This window comes from Cetorhinus maximus, chromosome 10 (assembly GCF_964194155.1).
Source record: "Cetorhinus maximus chromosome 10, sCetMax3.hap1.1, whole genome shotgun sequence".
Lineage (NCBI taxonomy): Eukaryota > Metazoa > Chordata > Chondrichthyes > Lamniformes > Cetorhinidae > Cetorhinus > Cetorhinus maximus.
The window spans coordinates 78,573,927-78,593,010 of NC_135888.1; the positions used below are offsets into that span (position 1 = coordinate 78,573,927).

General features: G+C 43.6%; 1 protein-coding gene across 3 annotated transcripts in view; it reads right to left on the minus strand.

Annotated features, from left to right (window-relative positions):
- The window catches only part of n4bp3 (NEDD4 binding protein 3), a 110,774-nt gene that overhangs the window by 22,966 nt on the left and 68,724 nt on the right, over nucleotides 1-19,084 (minus strand). Inside the window, exon 2 of one of the 3 annotated variants that reach the window (XM_078550655.1) lies at nucleotides 10,601-10,690. The exons of the other annotated variants lie outside the window; for them this stretch is intronic. The gene's annotated coding sequence lies outside the window, so the exon portion shown is untranslated. The remainder of the gene's footprint in view (nucleotides 1-10,600; nucleotides 10,691-19,084) is intronic. 3 annotated transcript variants of the gene reach the window in all.

A 19,084-nucleotide genomic window follows, 5' to 3' on the forward strand; every position in this document is an offset into this window, starting at 1 on the left:
ATTATACTTTGGTTCTGAAACTCAAAACTTGGGCAACATTTTTGCTTCTGTAACGCTCAACCTATTCCCTCAACATAGACCAGGTAATCCAACCAAACCTTTTCTGGTCTGCAGATAATTCAGTCTCCAAATAGTGATAAATATGCCAACATCTAATGAGAAATAAACATGTGGCACTATCTCTTTGATATCTATATGATCTTGATTAAGTGCTCCTCTTCACACACTACTGCATACATGGGTATTATTCTGAGGCACACCTTGGCCTTTTGGCAGAAGAAGCAACAGAAAAGCAACACAGGGATAAATAAGGAATTTGAATACACAAAATTATAAGCTCCAAGATGTACCAGACAAAACTGAAGGGCAGGAGGATCTTTATTCAATGTGAAGTACATTCAAAAGGTGGGAGAAAACACACAAATTAACTACTTTGCTCCTCATTTGCTCAGCCTCAAACAAAGAAACTGAAAACAAAACCCAGAGATGGGGAATCCTATGGCATATGTATTGAGGCCAATTTGGATTATAAATAAGCAAAGCTTTTGCCAGATCAAGACAATAACTGTTTGGAAAAAAAAACAGATCACTCAACGCACCTCTTTTTACAAACATCCCACATATTTACCCACAAAGTGAATGGGCCCTTCCTTACCACAATGGTTGTTGACCAGGAATAAATTCTAAACCAGAAGGAAAATACCCAAGCTACACAAGGCAGGGCTTGTCCTGTAAATTTTACCGAGTATCACCAAATTAGACCATGGGAGTCTTAATTTTTCAGAATATTTTATTCTTTTTCTTTTGAACTCAGCTCTATTGAAAAATGGACTGATGTAGGTGAATGATCCATCAGATTGAGATTTCCAATATTCAGAATGAGGTCACTGTTTTTTGCTTACAGTACACTCTGAACAGCCATCTGGATCCTCATTAAACTCCATAAACTCATAGAAATCAACAGAGCTCCCCAGCTGGTTTACAGGAAACAGCCTGTGCATACACTTCTGATGGAAACGGATTTTAGTTAGGACTGTCAGGCCTCCAGCAGTAGCCCTTGAGGCAATTCTCCCTCACTAAATAAGGAGCCATTTGGCCAGTATAATGCCCTTGCTAAAACTGAAATGTCTAGCTTGGGAACAAGCTTACAAGATAGGCCTGAGCCCTGTATCAAACGATGACATACCAGTCGGCCAACATCTGCTAAAGCTGCACAGCATTCCTGAGGCCAGGTCAAGGAAAATGGGAGAAGGCAGTTTTAGTGAATGCTCAGCAGAGTCAATGCATTCGACCTCCATCCACGTTTCACCAAGAGACAGTTGCACTTTTCAATCAGCTCACTTTAAATTGCTGGCCAAGCAGTGAATTGGCCGCAGTACAAACCATTTGTAAATTGGCAGTTTTATCTGCAGCTGATAAATTAATTTTGAACCAAGCAGAAAACATTCCTACACTGGTGAAAAAGATAATGTACAAGGCAAGGTCATTCCGCCCGTTAAACTAGCTTTATCAAATATATAGAAATCAAATGGCAGACAAATGTTTCCTTTGACCTCGTGGTAAAGGGGGAGATGTATTTCCAGCATTTGATGTTTTTGAGGTGCAGGCTGACAGGTTATTTGCTTCCCCTGCCTGTATGGCGATGAAAATTCACCTGCTGTCAAAGTTACACGTTCAGAGGGAAAATCCATCTTGTGACCTTGCAGGGCTTTCTCAATTTAATGTAATCATTCAGCCTGGGGAAGAGGAATTCTGCTCCCAAAAAAGGGAACAGAAAATAAAAGACAAAGAAACAATGTAGGACAAGGAGTGCCTGCCAATCAGTTTAATGCACTGTATGGCATCTGCACAAAGGGAGGAGGTGTACAGCTGCCTTAAAGTAAAGGAGCAAAATGACTTCTATTATGTCCCAAGACATGTTACAGACATAATAGGGGAGGGGACAAAGTGAACCATGAACCAAAGCAGGAGACAATACCTAAAACTGGAAGGAGTATCCTGACAGGAGAAACAGGAGAGAAGAAATGGAAATGTTTACAAGAGGAGACCCAGGGCACTGGTCCTTGCTGGCTGATGTTGCAAAATCCAATGGCGGGGTGAAGGGAGGAGACACCAGACTCAGGAACGGTGACCTCAGGGGATCATGTGAGGGATAGCGGGTCAAATGTGGAGCTGGAGGTGGTTAGAGAGTGACCGAGGGGCAAGGTCATGGGGGAGGGGATTTAGATACACGGATGAGAATAGTAAATGGTTCATCGGGGGGATTGGCAGACAATGTAGGTCAGCAAAGACAGCAAGCAGGATGTAGTGCAACCTAGAGTATAGCCAGCAAGAGTTTTGAATGAGCTCAAGTTCAGGGAGCAGAGCATTGTAATAGTAAAGCCTGCATGTGACAAAGGTGTGAATGAGGGTTTCAGCAGCTGATAGGCTAATGTGACCAGTAAAATATTTGTGTTGGAGAGGAGAGGGTGGTGGGCAGAAGCTGAGCTTGCGGCTGAAGAGGACACAAAGGCAGTTAAAAGGCCAGTAAATAGCACAGTGGGCAAGGACACTGCTTGGCCTGGAAATTAGTCACAGAGATTAGGAAAATCTTGGTTTCGATTAAAATTTGGGCCAGGTTAATTAATGGTGGGGAGAAGGGAAATGAAGGAGAAACACTGTGAACCAAAGTCAAGGTTGTGTGAAATCTTGGGCATTTTTCAGATCATATCATCCAGACTCCAGCCAGGTTTTCACATCACCATGAAGCTAAGGGACAATAGTGGGAAGGCTGGATGCAGTAGATTAATTTGTTACCTACTGGGTGTAAGAGATAAAAACATAACTAATGTAGCAAATGTTTGTGCGGGGTGGGGAGGGAGGGGGTCAAAGCTCTGCTGAGTTAGCCCCATCTCCTGTTGCAACTTCAGTGGAAACTCAGCAAAAAACAGTAGAAATGGCAGTTACCAAAGTTTCTCCGAGAATTTTGCTGGCCTTGTGGGAGAACAGTAGATTCCTTGCAGAAATTTAAGGTAGCCTCAGGTTGTGAAAAAAGTAAGCCAGAAACATAGGCCTGAATTTTTGTAAAGTTGGAAGGGCTCCACACCTTAACCAAAATGGCACCAGAGCCCCAATTCTGGAAGTCCCACCCCCGAACCCGGCATCGACTATTTTTGCTGGGGGATGGGTGGGCAGGGGATGGATTGCACTTTGCACATCCGTGGTTCACGGAGGCAGCTGCACATGTAAAAGTGCATGGAGTTGGGTAGAGGGGCATGGATTGGCATGAAGGGTCTGAGGGGGCCATAGACAGTGGGTGGGGGTGGCCACGTGTTAGCAAGATTGAGGCATGGGCAGTATGTGGGGGAGGGTGAGAGAGTGTGAAGGGTGAGTGTTTGAGGGCTGTTTTTTGTTTTATTACTTTCTTTGTAACTGGGACAAAGCCCCAGAGCACCAAGACGGGCCTTTTAACCAGCCCACCCAGCAGCCCTTGTGGCTGCCTCCGATCTGTTTCCGGGGTTGGCGGGTCCAGCTCCTGTTAGCTTCTACCCGTCCCAGAGCAAAAATCTGAAGGGTCGGTGTACTTTCTCCCAAGTTGGGTTTGCAAAGTCGGGATTTTTTCCGATTCTGTGCTTCTGACTCGGCAGCGGAAGTTCAGCATGTAATGTCTCTCCCTAAAGCACAGGAGCAGCAAAAGAAGCAAACTCCGGCTCCTCCAATGGCTGGATGAATCATATAATACAAGACCAGAAAGATATGGTGAAAAGTCAATCTGAAACTTTAGTCTTTCCCTCTCCATGGATGCTGCCTGACCTACTAAGTGTTTCTGACATTTTCTGTTTATATGTCAAGCTAGAAAGAAGCCTGGTATATGCCATGTTATCTTGAGAAGGCACTAAGGTTGCCTTCAATGTTTTTTGAACATTTTTTGTCAGACTCATGTGAACAGGCACTTAGGCAACACATCAGAGGGGCACGTATTTGACATGATCTATTTTACTCAGCAACAACAACTTGCATATATAGAAATACTGTTTTGTGTACAGAACGAGTCAAAGTGCTTTGCAGTGAAAGAACAATGGAAGCATCCAATCAGAAGAGAAATTAGAAGTGACGGAGGCTTGGAGAACAAAATGAGGGCCCAAGGAAAGAAATTTTAAAAAGGCAATATTGCTTTTCCACTCAACTCCTTCCCACAGTACATGTGATAGATACCTTATGAATGGGAAGCAGAACTGTCAGAGGCTCCACTTCAATGCTACTTATGGACCGAGCAAGTGGATATTATAAAGCACAAGACATTCATAAAGACACCAGGAGGGACCAGCATCTAATAAAAATATCTCCTTGGGCGGAAACGTCCCACATTTGCACTAAGTGCAGTCGCGGGCAGGGAAAACAATGGGCAGGATATTGAGTTCGGCGAGCAGGGGGCGGGACCCGCTCGCTGATGCATAAAATGACACGGGATGATGTCAGGCAGAACTCCTGACAACACCCCGCGTCATTCAAATTTTCAGGTCGACGGGGGCGCAGCCGAATCAGCTGTGCGCCCGCCGACTTGTCAACGGCCAACTGAGGCCATTTAAAAACTAATTGAAGTGGCTAAAGGACCTGCCTGTCCAACCTTAAGGTTGGCGGGCTGGCCGGGAACCCTGGCGGGCTTCAGAAAAAGCATGAAACCTCATCCACAGGCGGGATGAGGTTTCATGTAGGTTTTTAAAAATTTAATAAAAGTTGAATTAAAAGTGATGGACATGTCCCAACTCGTGTGACAGTGTCATATGAGGGGACATGTCGTGGAAATTTTATTTGTCTATATTTCACATTTTTGAATTTGGTACCGATCTCCCTGAGGCAGCACTTAGCTTCAGGAGATGAGTGCGCTCTTTCACGTGCATGCACAGAAGAGCGCACTCTCGACTTAGGGAATCCCCCCCCCTGCACAGGGAGCGCATAGTGCTTCCTGGCGGACGTCACGCTGGGCAGGCCTTAATTGGCCCGCCCACTTAAAATGGCGGTGCGCCCCCGATTAGGGCTGCCGATCGGAGGCGCGCCTGCACATGCTTGCTCCTGCACTTCCCCCCCAATGTTTTACCCACCGGCTGCAAAGGTGGCTTTTCATGCCGTATCATTCCAAACCCACCGCATTAATTATGCATTCCCAGGATACATGTCGTTTCTATGGCGGGTGGGCTCCGATTCACCTGCCATACCATCACCTCACCACTTCATCACGCCACGCATCACACTTAAAATACAGCCATACTCAGTGCTTCCAGTCCAGGACTGCTGCAAAGAAGACAAGGCCCCGAAAGGCAAGAAGACTGCAGCCTTTGAGCGCCTTTTGGACGCCATGGAGGACCGCTGTGATGTCCTCTAAGCCACCCACATACAGCTGATCTGGTAGGTAGAGACCTGCCCGTGAGCCTCCCTAAAAGTGATGTGGTGCTGTCTGTAAAGCCTGGTGCTGATGACTGTGAGTTCTGACCGAAGCAAGGTAGGCAAACAAACCTTGATGTCCCAAGCGAAGTGCAGCTCACCAGGTGCACGCCTTATATACGCTGTTGTGAACCATGTCAGCATGTTTTCCCACTGACATGGGTGGATGATCCAGGGGGGGCGGGGATAGATGAGTCCCGTGGGCTGGCCTTATAATCAATGCAGATGTATTACAATGAGGTTCCCAACGTCCGATGGCAGGGAACGTGGCCCTCCATCAACGGGTTGAGTGGACGATTGCAAACTGGTTTCATGACATCGTAAAGCTGATTTTTCGCCTTCTTGCCATATTGTCCGCTCACGCCACCAAACATGCCCAACGCCAGTGGGCATGGAAAATCCGGGCCCTTAGTAGAACAAATGAGTCAATTCTGTCAAATAGCCACCTGGAAATCCCCACGCTAACACCAAGGCAACAGTGATACGAATTGTATAGCAAAATATGCAATCATTTAACTGACCCTTGGGGTAGGGAAAGAGAACAGTATAAAACAGACTTACTTACCCATATTTTTTCTCAGTCCTTAAAACAGCCTCTCATTTACAAATGGCAGTTTCTGCTCCTTGAAGCAGAGAGAATTGTAAAACACTGAGCTCGAAGGTCAGTAGCACCATTATAAGTAGCTACTTCCACATTTAATCCTGTAATCACCGTGTCACCTCAGTAACCCCTCCATGGTTCCAAATTTAGCTCATCACAAGTAATACGAGGCTTAGTGGCTTTGTTCATCTCGGGCCTCTTCAGTCAAGCTAATTTAGATAGCATGGACATGTAACATGAATACAGATACTAGCACTGTAAAAACTAATGCCCCACAATTTAAACTAGCAGGTGCCATTTTGGTAGACAGATTTGCTTAAAAAAAAATTCATACGGAGACAGTCAGAACCACAACCAAATGCAGAACAAATCAACATCAAAAGCAAAGATAGACCAACACTTTCATCTTTAAGAGGGATTTATTTGCAACAAGATCACAGACTGCAACCGTGATATGGAAGAAAAGAAAAATAATGTTACTAAAAAAAGCACATTTTTCACAGCTTGCATTGCTTATTTCCCCTCTACAACAGCTTCTATTTCCACACTCTCCTCATGCACGGAAGGACACTTCAAGATGTTTTATAGATCAGAGGGAAAGAATGGATGCCAAGAGAGAGAGAGCAGGAAAAATGCTGTAAGCTTATTTAAACAGGAGGGTTTCAAAGGCAGTGGGGAGGGTGACATGACAGAGTTTGGGTTACCGAGGGTAGGGAAGTGCTGGCTGAAAGAGTGGACTGGAGGGAGTGCAGGATGCGAAGTGACTAGCCCTCAGAGCTGGGGAAGTGCATGCAGCAACGAATAGCTAGAGATTGCCAGGGTAGGATGGGGTAACACTATAGAAGGTTTTGAAGGTGAGGGCAAGGATTTTCAAATCAGCTAGTGGAGTTTGGAAACTGCTCGATAGTGGAGTGGGGTGATTTTCTGCAGCTGATGGTAATGGGATATTGGAGCAGTTTTAATTTCTGATGGCAGAGACTAGCTGAAAGAGCTGCAACAGCATTTGGGGGGGAGGTAGTGGCATGCAATCCTGTAAAGGTGAATAAAACCTGCCTTGGTAGCAAAATATAAGTGTGAGAAGATAATTCAGGTCAGGAGCAAGGAATAATCCAAGGTTCTACACCTGCAGAATTGCAATTGGGGTAAAAATAAGCAAAATGTGTTGGGAAGGGAGAGAGAGCTCAGTAAAGCTAACAAAGGCACTTTAGATTAAGATGAAAGCAGAGAAAAATAGAAAAAATGTTAAAGATAAGGGCCCTTTATTTTAATGCATGAAGCATTCACAAGAAAGTAGATAAATTAATAGTACAGGTAGAAGTACTGATTTGATTTGATTTAATAGCCATGATGTGGTTGAAGAGTGAGGGAGCTAAAGTCAGAATCTTCAGCTTGGCAACGCATAAAATGACGCGGGGTGACAGGCGTGTGTCCTGACGTCACCACGTGTCATTCCGATTTTCAGTTCAGCGGGCGCACACCAGAGTCAGCTGCGTACCCGCCGAACTGTCAAAGGCCTATTAAGGCCATTTAAAAACTAATTAAACCACTTAACATAGCTGCCCTACAACCTTAAGGTTGGCGGGCAGGCGACGAGCCCAGGCGGCCTTCACATTTGTCATGAAACCTCATCCACGGGCGGGATGAGGTTACATGAATGATTTATAAGTGAAATAAAGATTTTCAATAAAATTCATAGACATGTCCCAGCTCATGTGACACTTTAACATGAGGGGACATGTCCTAATTTTTTTTCTTTCTTTATTAACATTTTTGAAACTCAAACTGATCTCCCTGAGGCAGCTCTGTGCCTCAGGGAGATTTCTGCGCTCTTTTGCGCTCATGCGCGAAAGAGAGCAGGCCCCGGCTCAGCCTCCTCCCACCGCCCCCCCCCCCTCCGCCCAGGGAGCGTGTCATGCTAGGCGGGCCTTAATTGGCCCGCCCACATAAAATGGTGGCGCGCAGCCGATCACGGGCGGCAATCGGCTGTGTGCTTGCTCGCTCCCGCCCAAACCCCCTGACGGGGAGAAAAATCTCCCCTAAATGTTCCAGGATAGTTGGATTTTAGACAAAATGCAAATGCAGAAGAGGTGTAGCTTTGATAATAAAGGATGGACGAAAGGTAATAGAGAGGAGGATCATGGCTTTAAAAATGAAGATGTAGGATCATTTTGGGTGGAGCTAACAAGGAGCAGGAAACAAAGGGGCTACTCTCCTATATAGGCTACCCCCACCAAACAGTATGAGTAATGTCAGGAAGAGTAAAAATCAGGAAATTAGAGGTGCATGTCATAAGGATAATACATTAATTATGGGGGACATTAATCTTCATAGAAACTGGGCAAACCAAATTGTGTGGAGGCTGAATTCATGGAATGCATGCAAGATAGTTTTCAAGATCAGTCTGACAAGGAACCAACTGGGAAACAGGCTAATTTTGGATCTATTGTGCAATGAAAAAGGGTTGATTAATAACTTTGTAGTAAAGGAGCTTGTAGGGAAGAATGATCATCATATTATGAATTCTCTATTAAGTTTGAGTCGGATTTAGTTGAGTCCAAAACTAGGGTCATAAATCTGAACAAAGCAAACTACATACTTATGAGGGGAGAGCTGGCTAAGGTAGATTGGGAATCTAGCTTAACAGTATAACTGTAGAAAAGCATGGCAAATATTCACTTCATAATTTACAACAAATATATATTTCCCTTGAGGAATAAAATACCCACAGGAATAGTGGCCCAACTATGGTTAACAAGAGGAGTTAAAGATAGCATTAAATTAAAGGAAGAGAGTTATAATGTTGCCAAAGGTAATAGGAAGCCTGAGGCTTGGGAAGATTTTGAAGTTCAGCAAAGACTGACCAAGAAATTAATAGAGGAAAAAGAATGAGAGTACACTGGCAAAAGGCAGAAACCAACTGTGAAAGCTTCTATAGTTTGTGAAAAGAAATTAGTGAAAGTAAATGTGGGCCCCTTACAGGCAGAGACAGGAGAAATTACTTTGGGGGAATAAAGAAACGGCAGAAACGAAGGAATGCTTTATATCTGTCTTCACCAAAAAACATTCCAAAAATAGTGTGGAACCAAGAATGATGAACTTAAAGAAATTGCTATTATTAAAGAAATAGTATTGGAAAAATTAACATCACTAAAAGTTGACAGGGCCCCTGGATTAGATAGCCTACACCTTAAGGTTTTAAAAGAAGTAGCAACATAGTGGATGCGTTGACTTTGATCTTCCAGAATTCCATAGATTCTAGAACAGTCCTCATGGATTAGAAGGTAGCAAACATAATCATGCTATTCAAATAAAAGTAATTGAAAAAAAAACAGGGCCTGAATCTTCTGGTCAGCGAGTGGGGGCAGGCTCCACACGCCAACATCTAAAATGACTGACGTGCGGTGACGTCGGGCGTGTGTCCCGAAGTCGCCTCGCGTCATTCCGATCTTCAGTTCGGCGGGCACACACCGGAGTTGGCTGCGCGCCTGCTGAACTGTCAAAGGCCTATTAAGGCCATTAATCAACTAATTAAGGCACTTGTAAGGGCTGCCCGTCCAACCTTAAGGTTGTCAGGCAGGTGAAGAGCCCAGGCAGCTTTCGTATTTTTCATGGAACCTCATCCACGGGCGGGATGAGGTTTCATGAAGGCCTTATTAATTTAATAAAATGGTTCTGTAAATCGATAAACATGTCCCACAATGTCACATGAGGAGACATGTCTGAATATTTTTTTTTCATTTTTTTTTCAATTTTTCACACTTAAATTAATCTCCCTGAGGCAGCTCTGTGTCTCAGTGAGATTTTTGCGCTCTTTCACGTGCATGCATGAAAGAGCGCAGGCCCCGACCCTCCCTCCTTCCCCCACCCGCACAGGTAGCTCTGAGCGCTTCCGGGTGCGCGTCATGCTGGGCGGGCCTTAATTGGCCCACCCACGCAAAATGGCGGCACGCAGCCGATCGCAGAGAAAATTCTCCCCCAGGAAAATATAGGCTCATGGGAAACATCAGTGGTAGGGAAAATGTTAGAATTTATCATTAGGGAAGTGGTAACGGGGCACTTAGAAAATCAGAAGGGCCCAGATTTTGCCGTGGTAATGCCTGCGAAACTGTTAGCATTCATCATCAATATTCCAGATTCTGACAGCAACTTTGGGAGTCCGCGCATGCGCAAAATAATGTGGAAATCAGAAGGTGCTGTCTGTGAGTATAGGCTCCTCCATGCCATGGAGGTTCCCCTAGGATGTAATCTCCATGATTTGACTACTACACTGTTAATCTTGCTCTAATAACTCTTGAAAAAAGTTATGCCTTGTTGAATGAGGTGTAATTGGCATGTTAACTTCACAACGACTGTTAAGACCCTCACTAGCCCTGAAAAACAAATTTTATATTTAGATTGTCAAATTTCTCCATAATGGAAAAACTTGTTAATTTTGTTTCAAAGTTTCTTTATCGTAGCTTCTATCTTAATCCAATTGATTCATTTCACTATCTGAAAATTTTACTTAAAAGTAAAGGATATTAAGTGCTTTTAACTTCCTGGTTTGCTGTGTGAAAATTAATGTGATTGGTTCCTTACCTGTTTGCTGGCACATGCCAAAACAGGCCCTTGATTTGGTGCTGTCAGGTGAGGGGCAAACCATCCTTGCTTCACCACTGACTGCAAAATCTGGGCCGATATAATTAAGCAGAGTCAACACAGATTTATGAAAGGAAATTGTGTGACAAATCTATGAGTTTTTTTTGAGATAATGATGAGCAGGGTAGATAAATGGAAACCAGTGGATGTAATGTATCTGGATTTTCAAAAAGAGTTCAATAGGTGGTGCACAGTAAGTTGTTACATAAAATTAGGCCTCATGGAATTGGGACAATATTAACATGGATTGAGGTTTCGTTAACAGACAGAATCATTTTCTGGTTGGCAGACTTTAACTACTGGGGATACCACAGGATCTACACTTGGACCTCAACTATTTACAATCTATATCAATGACCTAGATGAGGGAACCAAGTGTATTCAAGACAGAAATCAATAGATTTTCAGATATCGTGGCCAGAATTTTACCTTTGGCGTGCAGGCACGCGACCGCCCGAACGTAATGTGACGCGCGATGGCGTCAGGCGTGCGCCCGACATCATCGTGCACTCGCATGACATTTCGTTCGGCAGGCGCGCGCCGGAGTTGGCTGCGCGCCCACCAATAACTGAAAGGCCTATTAAGGCCATTACGAGCTAATTAACTTGACGTTGACTCTGCCCATCCACAGTCACGAGATGGGACATGTTTCATTAAACTTTTAACGTCTATTTTTTTTTAAAAAAAGTGCTTCAATCTCCCTGAGGCAGCTCCGTGCTTCAGGGGGATTGAAGTGCTCTTTCTTGTGCATGCGCGAACTGCGCACCAGGCCCGCTCTCCCTCCTTCCCCCGCCCGCACAGGTTGCGCTCAGTGCTCCCGCTCACGATTCACGCAGGGCAGGCCTTAATTGACCCGCTCATGTGAAATCGCGGTACGGAGCCGATTGTGAGTGGCGGTTGGCTCCCCGACTGCCCCCGCCTGCTCCCGCTGAGCCCGCCTGACAAGGAAAAAATTCAGGCCAAAGGGAATCAAGAGATATGAGGATAGTGCGGGAAGATGGAGTTGAGGTAGCAGATCAGCCATCAGTTAAATGGCCTACTCCTGCTCCTACTTCTGAGATATCACCTGGAAGGTTGATTTATCTTGTCAGAGACATGCAGGTGCCAATGAGAGTTGTAGTCAAGGGTTTCTGGCTTTGACAGCATTAAAGTGATGGAAATTTCCGCTGATCTACACTTAAATGTCGGGCAGGATCAGTACTGCCTTTGATTTGGGTCTCCCCAGCACTGGGGGTTGTCTGAATGAACACAGGGAGCAGCACGGCTCAGAAACTCAGTCATCTAAAGGAAGTTCAAAGAGAGTGATCAGGAAGGAATGGAAGGGAAACTATGGATAGGCTGGGAATTGAATAGCACAACAGGAAACTTGGCAACTGGGAATCTCACAACCAAAGATGTACAGATCAATCACCACAATTCACATGACTTGCTCTTGCTCATAAACCTCTGGTCATCAGACAAAAGGAAAAAGAAAATATTGCAAAGTAATACAGACCTTATTTCAATGAGCAGCTGAGGGGGGGGAAGCACAGATCAAAGTCTATTAGAAGATCAAAGTGGAAAAAAAGAGGGGAAAAGGCAAGATGTGAGAAAATACACGACTAGAAAAAGACTTTTGAGAATTTTTAAGAGAAAAAAGTTACAACGGATAAAATTTGTAAATAAAATAGTGAAGAACTGCTACAAATCATGCTCACTTTAAACAAACCTGCCTTAGGCAACAGACTGACAGCCACTAGCACTCCGCTGCTGCCTCACACAATGACCAGCCATGGGTTCACACCTGCTCGGAGGAGGTGAAGGGAATCAAAGCAGAATTTTTGTTCCAGATAAAGCAGCCATGTCACCATAATCGTTCATTCCTATGCTACTGAGTAGGGTGAATCACTAGACATGTGCAGTCAGTCATGTACAGGTGTGAATGAAGAAGGGGAGTAGATCGTGAATAATCAGTGAGTTATTTCTACTATTCAGGGGCCAAAAAGACAACTTCCAAGTTTCAAAATACAATAACTATCACTAGAGATAAAGTACTAGGGAAACTAATGGGGCTAAAGGTCGATAAGTAACTTAGAACTGATGGGTTGCAACCGAGGATATTAAAAGAAATAGCTGCAGAGATAGTGGATGCATTGGTAGTAATCTTCCAAGAATCCTTAGATTCTGGATAAGTCCCAGAGGATTGGAAAACTGCCAATGTAACACCCTTATGCAAAAAGGGAGGGAGACAAAAAAAAAGGTAACTATAGGCCAGTTAGCTTAACATCTGTCATTGGAAAAATGTTAAGAGTCTATTATAAAGGATGTAATAGCAGAGCATTTAAAAAAGCATATTATAATCAAGCAGAGCCAGCATGGCTTCAGGAATGGGAAATCAAGCCTGACAAATTTGTTAGAATTCTTTGAGGAGCTAACAAGCAGGATAAATAATAGGGAACCAATAGATGTAATATATTTGGGTTTCCAAAAGGCGTTCAATTAAGACACCGCACATAAGGCTACTTAATAAGATAAGAGTCCATGGTGTTAGGGGTAGTATATTAGCATAGATAGAGGGCTGGCTCACTGATAGAAGAAAGAGTGTTGGGATACAGGGAGGGCACTTTCAGGATGGCAACCTGTAACTAATGGAATGCCACAGGGGTCAGTGCTGGGGCCACAATTATTTACAATATATATTAATGACTTGGATGAGGGAAATGATTGTACTATCGCCAAGTTTGCGGATAACACAAAAATAGGTGGGAAGACAAGTAGTGAGGGTGACACAACGAGTCTACAGAGTGATATAGGCAGGTTAAGTGAGTGGACAAAAATGTGACAGATGGAATATAATGTGGGAAAATGTCAGGAAGAATAGAGGAGCTGAATATTACTTAAATGGAGATAGAGTGATGAAGGCTGCAGCACAGAGGGATTTGGGAGTCCTCGTGCTTGAATCACAAGAAGCTAACAAATAAGTTCAACAGGTAATAGGGAAGAAAAATGGAATGTTGGCCTTTATTTCAAAGGGAATAGAGTATAAAAATAGGGAAGTCTTGCTAAAACTATACAAGGCACTAGTTAGACAACACCTATAATACTGTGAACAGTTTTGGTCCCCTTATCTAAGGAAAAATATACTGGCATTGGAGGCAGTCCAGAGAAGGTTCACTAGGTTGTTCCCAGGGATGGAGGGATTTTCTTATGTGGAGAGGTTGAGTAGGTTGGGCCTGTACTCATTGGAGTCTAGAAGAGTGAAACATATAAGATTCTTAGGGGGTTTGACAGGGTAGATGCTGAGAGGTTGTGGGAGAGTCCAGGACCAGAGGGCACAATCTCAGAGTAAGGGAGCACCCATTTAAAACAGAGATGAGGAGGAATTTCTTCTCTCAGAGGGTAGTGAATCTGTGGAATTCTTTACCGCAGAGTGCTGCAGAGGCTAGGTCATTAAGTATATTCAAGGCTGAGATGGACAGATTTTTAATCAGTAAGGGAATCAAGGCGGACGGGAAAAAGGCAGGAAAGTGGAGTTGAGGATTATCAGATCAGCCATGATCTCATTGAATAGCAGAGCAGACTCGATGGGCCGAACTGCCTTCTTCTGCCCCTACACCTTAAGGTCTTGCAGGACTGTACAAGTATAAGTGCAATGGTGAGAGGGAAGTAGGGAAAAGAGGAAAGAGGAGAAAGGCTACTTAGGACTATGTGGCTAGATTAGAAAGGAGGGGGAAGGCTGAAGGGCTGCTTTCCTCGTATGATGTCCAGAAGCTCTAAACCCAGCACTGTAGGTGGCCTGACTGCTGATTGACTGCTCCAAGAATCCTCTACCATGATGAAACTGCTTAATTTATTCTGAGTCTCGACCGGTTTAAAAAGTTTCACTTGTATTTGATTTCCATTTGTTCAGTCTCCTCTATGTTCTCGACTCAGTAAGGAGTAGGCCCCATGACTATCGCTAGAATCAACACTGAATATTTGATTTTGTAAACCAAGGAGATACACTCAAAAGGATAGGCAGATGTAGCCATGACCAGTGACAAGACATTTGCACTGACAACCCTCCAGGATTGCCCTGGAGTCTACAGGAATTAAAGGCTAATCTCCAGGGCACTGTGAGTAATCTGCAGAGAAATCATAGGGGCAATAAAAAAGCAAGTAATTTTTAAATGTTCTTTTAATACTTCTGTTTGCTAATTATAAGCATATTGAGACATATGCAGGTACAGCAAGCAATTAGGAAAGCTTTGTTTTTTGTGAGGGAACTGAATACAAAAGCAGGGAGTTTATGCTTCAGTTATACAGGGCATTGGTGAGACCACATCTGGAGTACTGTGTACAGTATTGGTCTCCTTATTTAAGGAAGGATGTAATTGCATTGGAAGTAGTTCAGAGAAAGTTTAGCAGACTAATAACTGGAATGGGAGGGTTCTTATGGTAAAAGGTTGGACAGACTAGGCATGTATCCGCTGGAGGTTAGAAGAGTAAGAGGCGACTTGATTGAAACCTATAAGATCCTGAAGGGTCTGTCTTGACAGGGTGGATGTGAAAAGGATGTTTCCTCTTGTGGGAGAATCTAGAATTAGAGGTCACTGTTTAAAAATAAGGGGTCGCCCATTTAAGACAGAGATGAGGAGAAATTTTTTTCTGTCAGAGGGTCGTGAGTCTTTGGAACTCTCTTCAGCAAAAGGCGGCGGAAGCAGCGTCTTTAAATACTTTTAAGGCAGAGGTAGATAGATGCTTGATAAGCAAGTGGGGTGTAAGGTTATGGGGGTAGGCGGGAATGTGGAGTTGAGATTATAATCAGATCAGCTATGATCTTATTGAATGACAGAGCAGGTTTGAGGGGCCGAGTGGCCTACACCTGCTCCTAATTCGTATGTTCATATGAGACATGGAAAAAATGCTATTTAACTAACAATCAAGAATAATCCAATTGGATACAGTCTATTTGCTTTCCAACAGGCGTGGGAAGGTCATGCACCATGAGTTTGGGCATGTCAAAGGTGGGCTAGTTGGGGACCAGAGATCACATAATGACGCCTCGAGCAATATGTCCAACCAGTGCTCCATATCTAATTCATAGCGAACTGTTCAGTCTTTGTTCTTACATCTGAACAATGTGGTCTCTTCACGTTTACCCCTGTTATTATAAGCAAAGTGAACTCAGGCATTTCAGATGCTGTCTTGTTTTCCAGCCAATAAGAATTATTCCACCACAACAATACCGTGTCAGTACGCTTCACTCTGATCCTGTTAGGGCATTGACATACTCTCTCATTGGCGAGCTATCCAACATGCTATCATGTCTCCACCCTATACATCTTTGTCTCAACTCCAGAGAGACACTGCTTTGAAAACTAGTTAAAAAATGTAGGATATGTTCATTCAGAAGACGCCCCATTCCCCTCCACAGTATAGAGATTTCACTTACTTCCACCTCACCTACTGAAGTACAACAACAAAAATGTGCAGCCAATACCAATTACAACAAACTTTCCAACTCTTTCAAATAATTGCTATTTTAATCTGCTGCCCAGCCAATACAATCAAAATGAAGGATATTCGATTGCAGCAGCTCATGAAAAATCTCCTCTGTTGAGGCATAGAAGCTCATTTGTCAATGAAAGAAAGGAATAGGTCAAGTTGATCGAGAATTTCCATCATGTACAGAATAGAATAAGGAGGATGTTACAGAGCCCTCCCATAACAATCTAGAATCAGTGCTTACTCAGTGGAATTTGAGATGTCCAAATTGGACAATTGGTCAACATGTTTGAAGGGTCTTTAGATATTAGCCAGTCCTCTCTACTTGCAGATGATGAGCCTGCTGTACAATTCCAGCATTTTTATTTTGTTTTTGCCTTTTTGCCTAACTGATATTTTAGAAGATGGTCTAACATTTCAGTATTTACTAAATGAAAGTTTTTTAAAAACTCAATAAGTAGGGCAACTCCAGGATGACATTTCAAATCCAGAATGCAACAGCAAAGTTTGAAGAGATTCCCCAAGTTTAACATCCCCAAATTCCTCCATTTTTGATCTAGCCACATTGTCCCAAGTAGCCCTTCTCCTCTACTTACTCCACCTCCTTTACATTTCTTGGGTCTAGGCTATGGATGATAGCACTCGTCATTGCCAGAGAACAGCAAGTCATTTTGGGATTATTTGACTGAATCCACAGGCATTTAAAAATAAAGAGCTTGCACATATAGGGTAGAATTTTGCCATTGGCGAGCAGGGGGCGGGGCCCGCTCGCCGACGCGTAAAATGACGTGGGATGACGTCAGGCGTAACCCCCAACGTCATCCCGCCCCATTTAAATTTTCAGGAAGGGGAGCCAGCAGCAAAATCAGCTGTGGGCCCGCCGACCTGTCAATGGCCAATTGAGGCCATTGACAGGATCAATTATACAATTAAAGGACCTGCCCGTCCAACCTTAAGGAGACCAGGAGCCCTGGCAGCAAATAGAGGAAACATGAAACTTCACCCAGTGGCGGGATGAGGTTTCATGCAGGGTTTTAAAAAATTTAATAAACTTATTATGTAAATTATGAACATGTCCCATCTCATGTGACATTGTCACATGAGGGGGACATGTTAGGGAATTTTTTTTTTCTATTTTTCATATTTTTTCAAAGTGGAAGCGATCTCCCTGAGGCAGCACATAGCGCTTCCTGTCGGACGTCACACTGGGCGGGCCTTAATTGGCCCACCCATGTAAAATGGCAGCAAGGCCCGCTTCTCCGGCGGGGATCGGCTCCCCACCCGCCGGAGATTGGGTCAGGCCTGCCCGCCCGACAGACAGAAAATTCTGCCCATAAAATATCTTTCGAGGACTTGGAGCATTCTAAAATGATTCACACTTTTGAAGTGTGATCACTGTTTTGTAAGTAAATATGGCAGCCAATTAGCACAGAAAGCTGTACAAAAAAACAATTACTCCGTTTTTGCTGCTGGTGGTTGAGGTCTAAGTGTTGGCTAGGACACTCGGACAACTCCCTGCTCTTGTTCAAAACAGTGACTTGGCACAGTATACATTCATAAGAGCTGAGGCTTTGTTTTTATCCCAAAGATGACACCTCTGACAATGCAACACTCCTGGAATACTGCACTGAAGTGTCAGCCTAAGTGAGCGTGCTCAGGTCAGGTCCTTTATTGTGGCTCAAGCCAATAACCTCTGACTTGTAGATATGAGTCAAGCGAACACTTGCTGCATGGGGTTTGCACATATTGAATGGTACTTTCCAGAATTACTTCTCACCATCCTATGAAACTTGTATGAAAACCATAATACTTCAGTCTTTAGTCATTATTAACCACATAAGTTTCTGCAAGTCCAGTAGATGCCAGGACGCTGAATAAATTTAAGGAGGAGATAGACAGATTTTAAATTAGTAATGGGTCAAAAGGTTATGGGGAGAGGGCGGAAAATTGGAGTTGAGGCCGAAATGAGATCAGCCATGATCATATTGAATGGCGGGGCAGGCTCGAGGGACTGAATGGCCTACTCCTGCTCCTAGTTCTTATGTAAATGCTCAGTAAACATCAGCATTAAAATTCTGTGCATTTTCATTTGATCCATCACTTGATCAGTGGTCTTCTGTCTCAGACCAAGCAATTGTGGAGACACCTCTGCCTCATATAATGCACAGCTAACTTTACAAGAAAAGTTCAAGAAAATATTGAATCTTACTCTCAGAAGAGACTTTAAGTTACAATTTCAGCTTTTTGACAGTGAACTGTAATGATACCATGGGACCTTTTGAACACTCTTCGAACAGAAATATTAAAATTCAAAAAAATAGTGTCACTTTGTATTGCAAGTATTCGCCAAGGAAACTCAAAAGTTATTGATGTAACTCCAAGTTTCATACAAGTGGGTTCCTGACACTCATGTTACAAATCAAGCAATCATGGAGAATAAAAGGGTAGACTGACAAAATAATTTTTGTTTGACTTAACAAGTCCTTGTGCTGATTCAATTCAGCCATTCTACAATTAAAGTATATTTTTAAAATAAAGCCAAAACACAAGGGAACTCAGCAACAGTCCTCACATCCATGCCAAATGCCATCTGCAATCCATCATGCTAATGAACTACTCCTGACAGCCACATAGTTCATTGCCACAGACCTGTTATTAGGCTAAGTTGAACTCTGAATTCACTTTCTGCCGATGTAGCAACTTTAATTAAAATGCCTCCTCTCAGAAGCTACGTTGTAAAGAACTTACTCTGCATTCAGATTTCAGGTCAAACCCCAAACCTTCTCTAATGCCTCACAGCAGGCACACAGATCTCCCTCATGAAAGAGACTCAGCAAAAAATGCAATCCGCAATCACTGTACGCACAGTCATAATCCTAAACGTTTGATTTATGTACAGTACCTCCTCCTGCACACAGACTTAATATGTCATTGTAGGAGATTGGGCAAGATGATGAT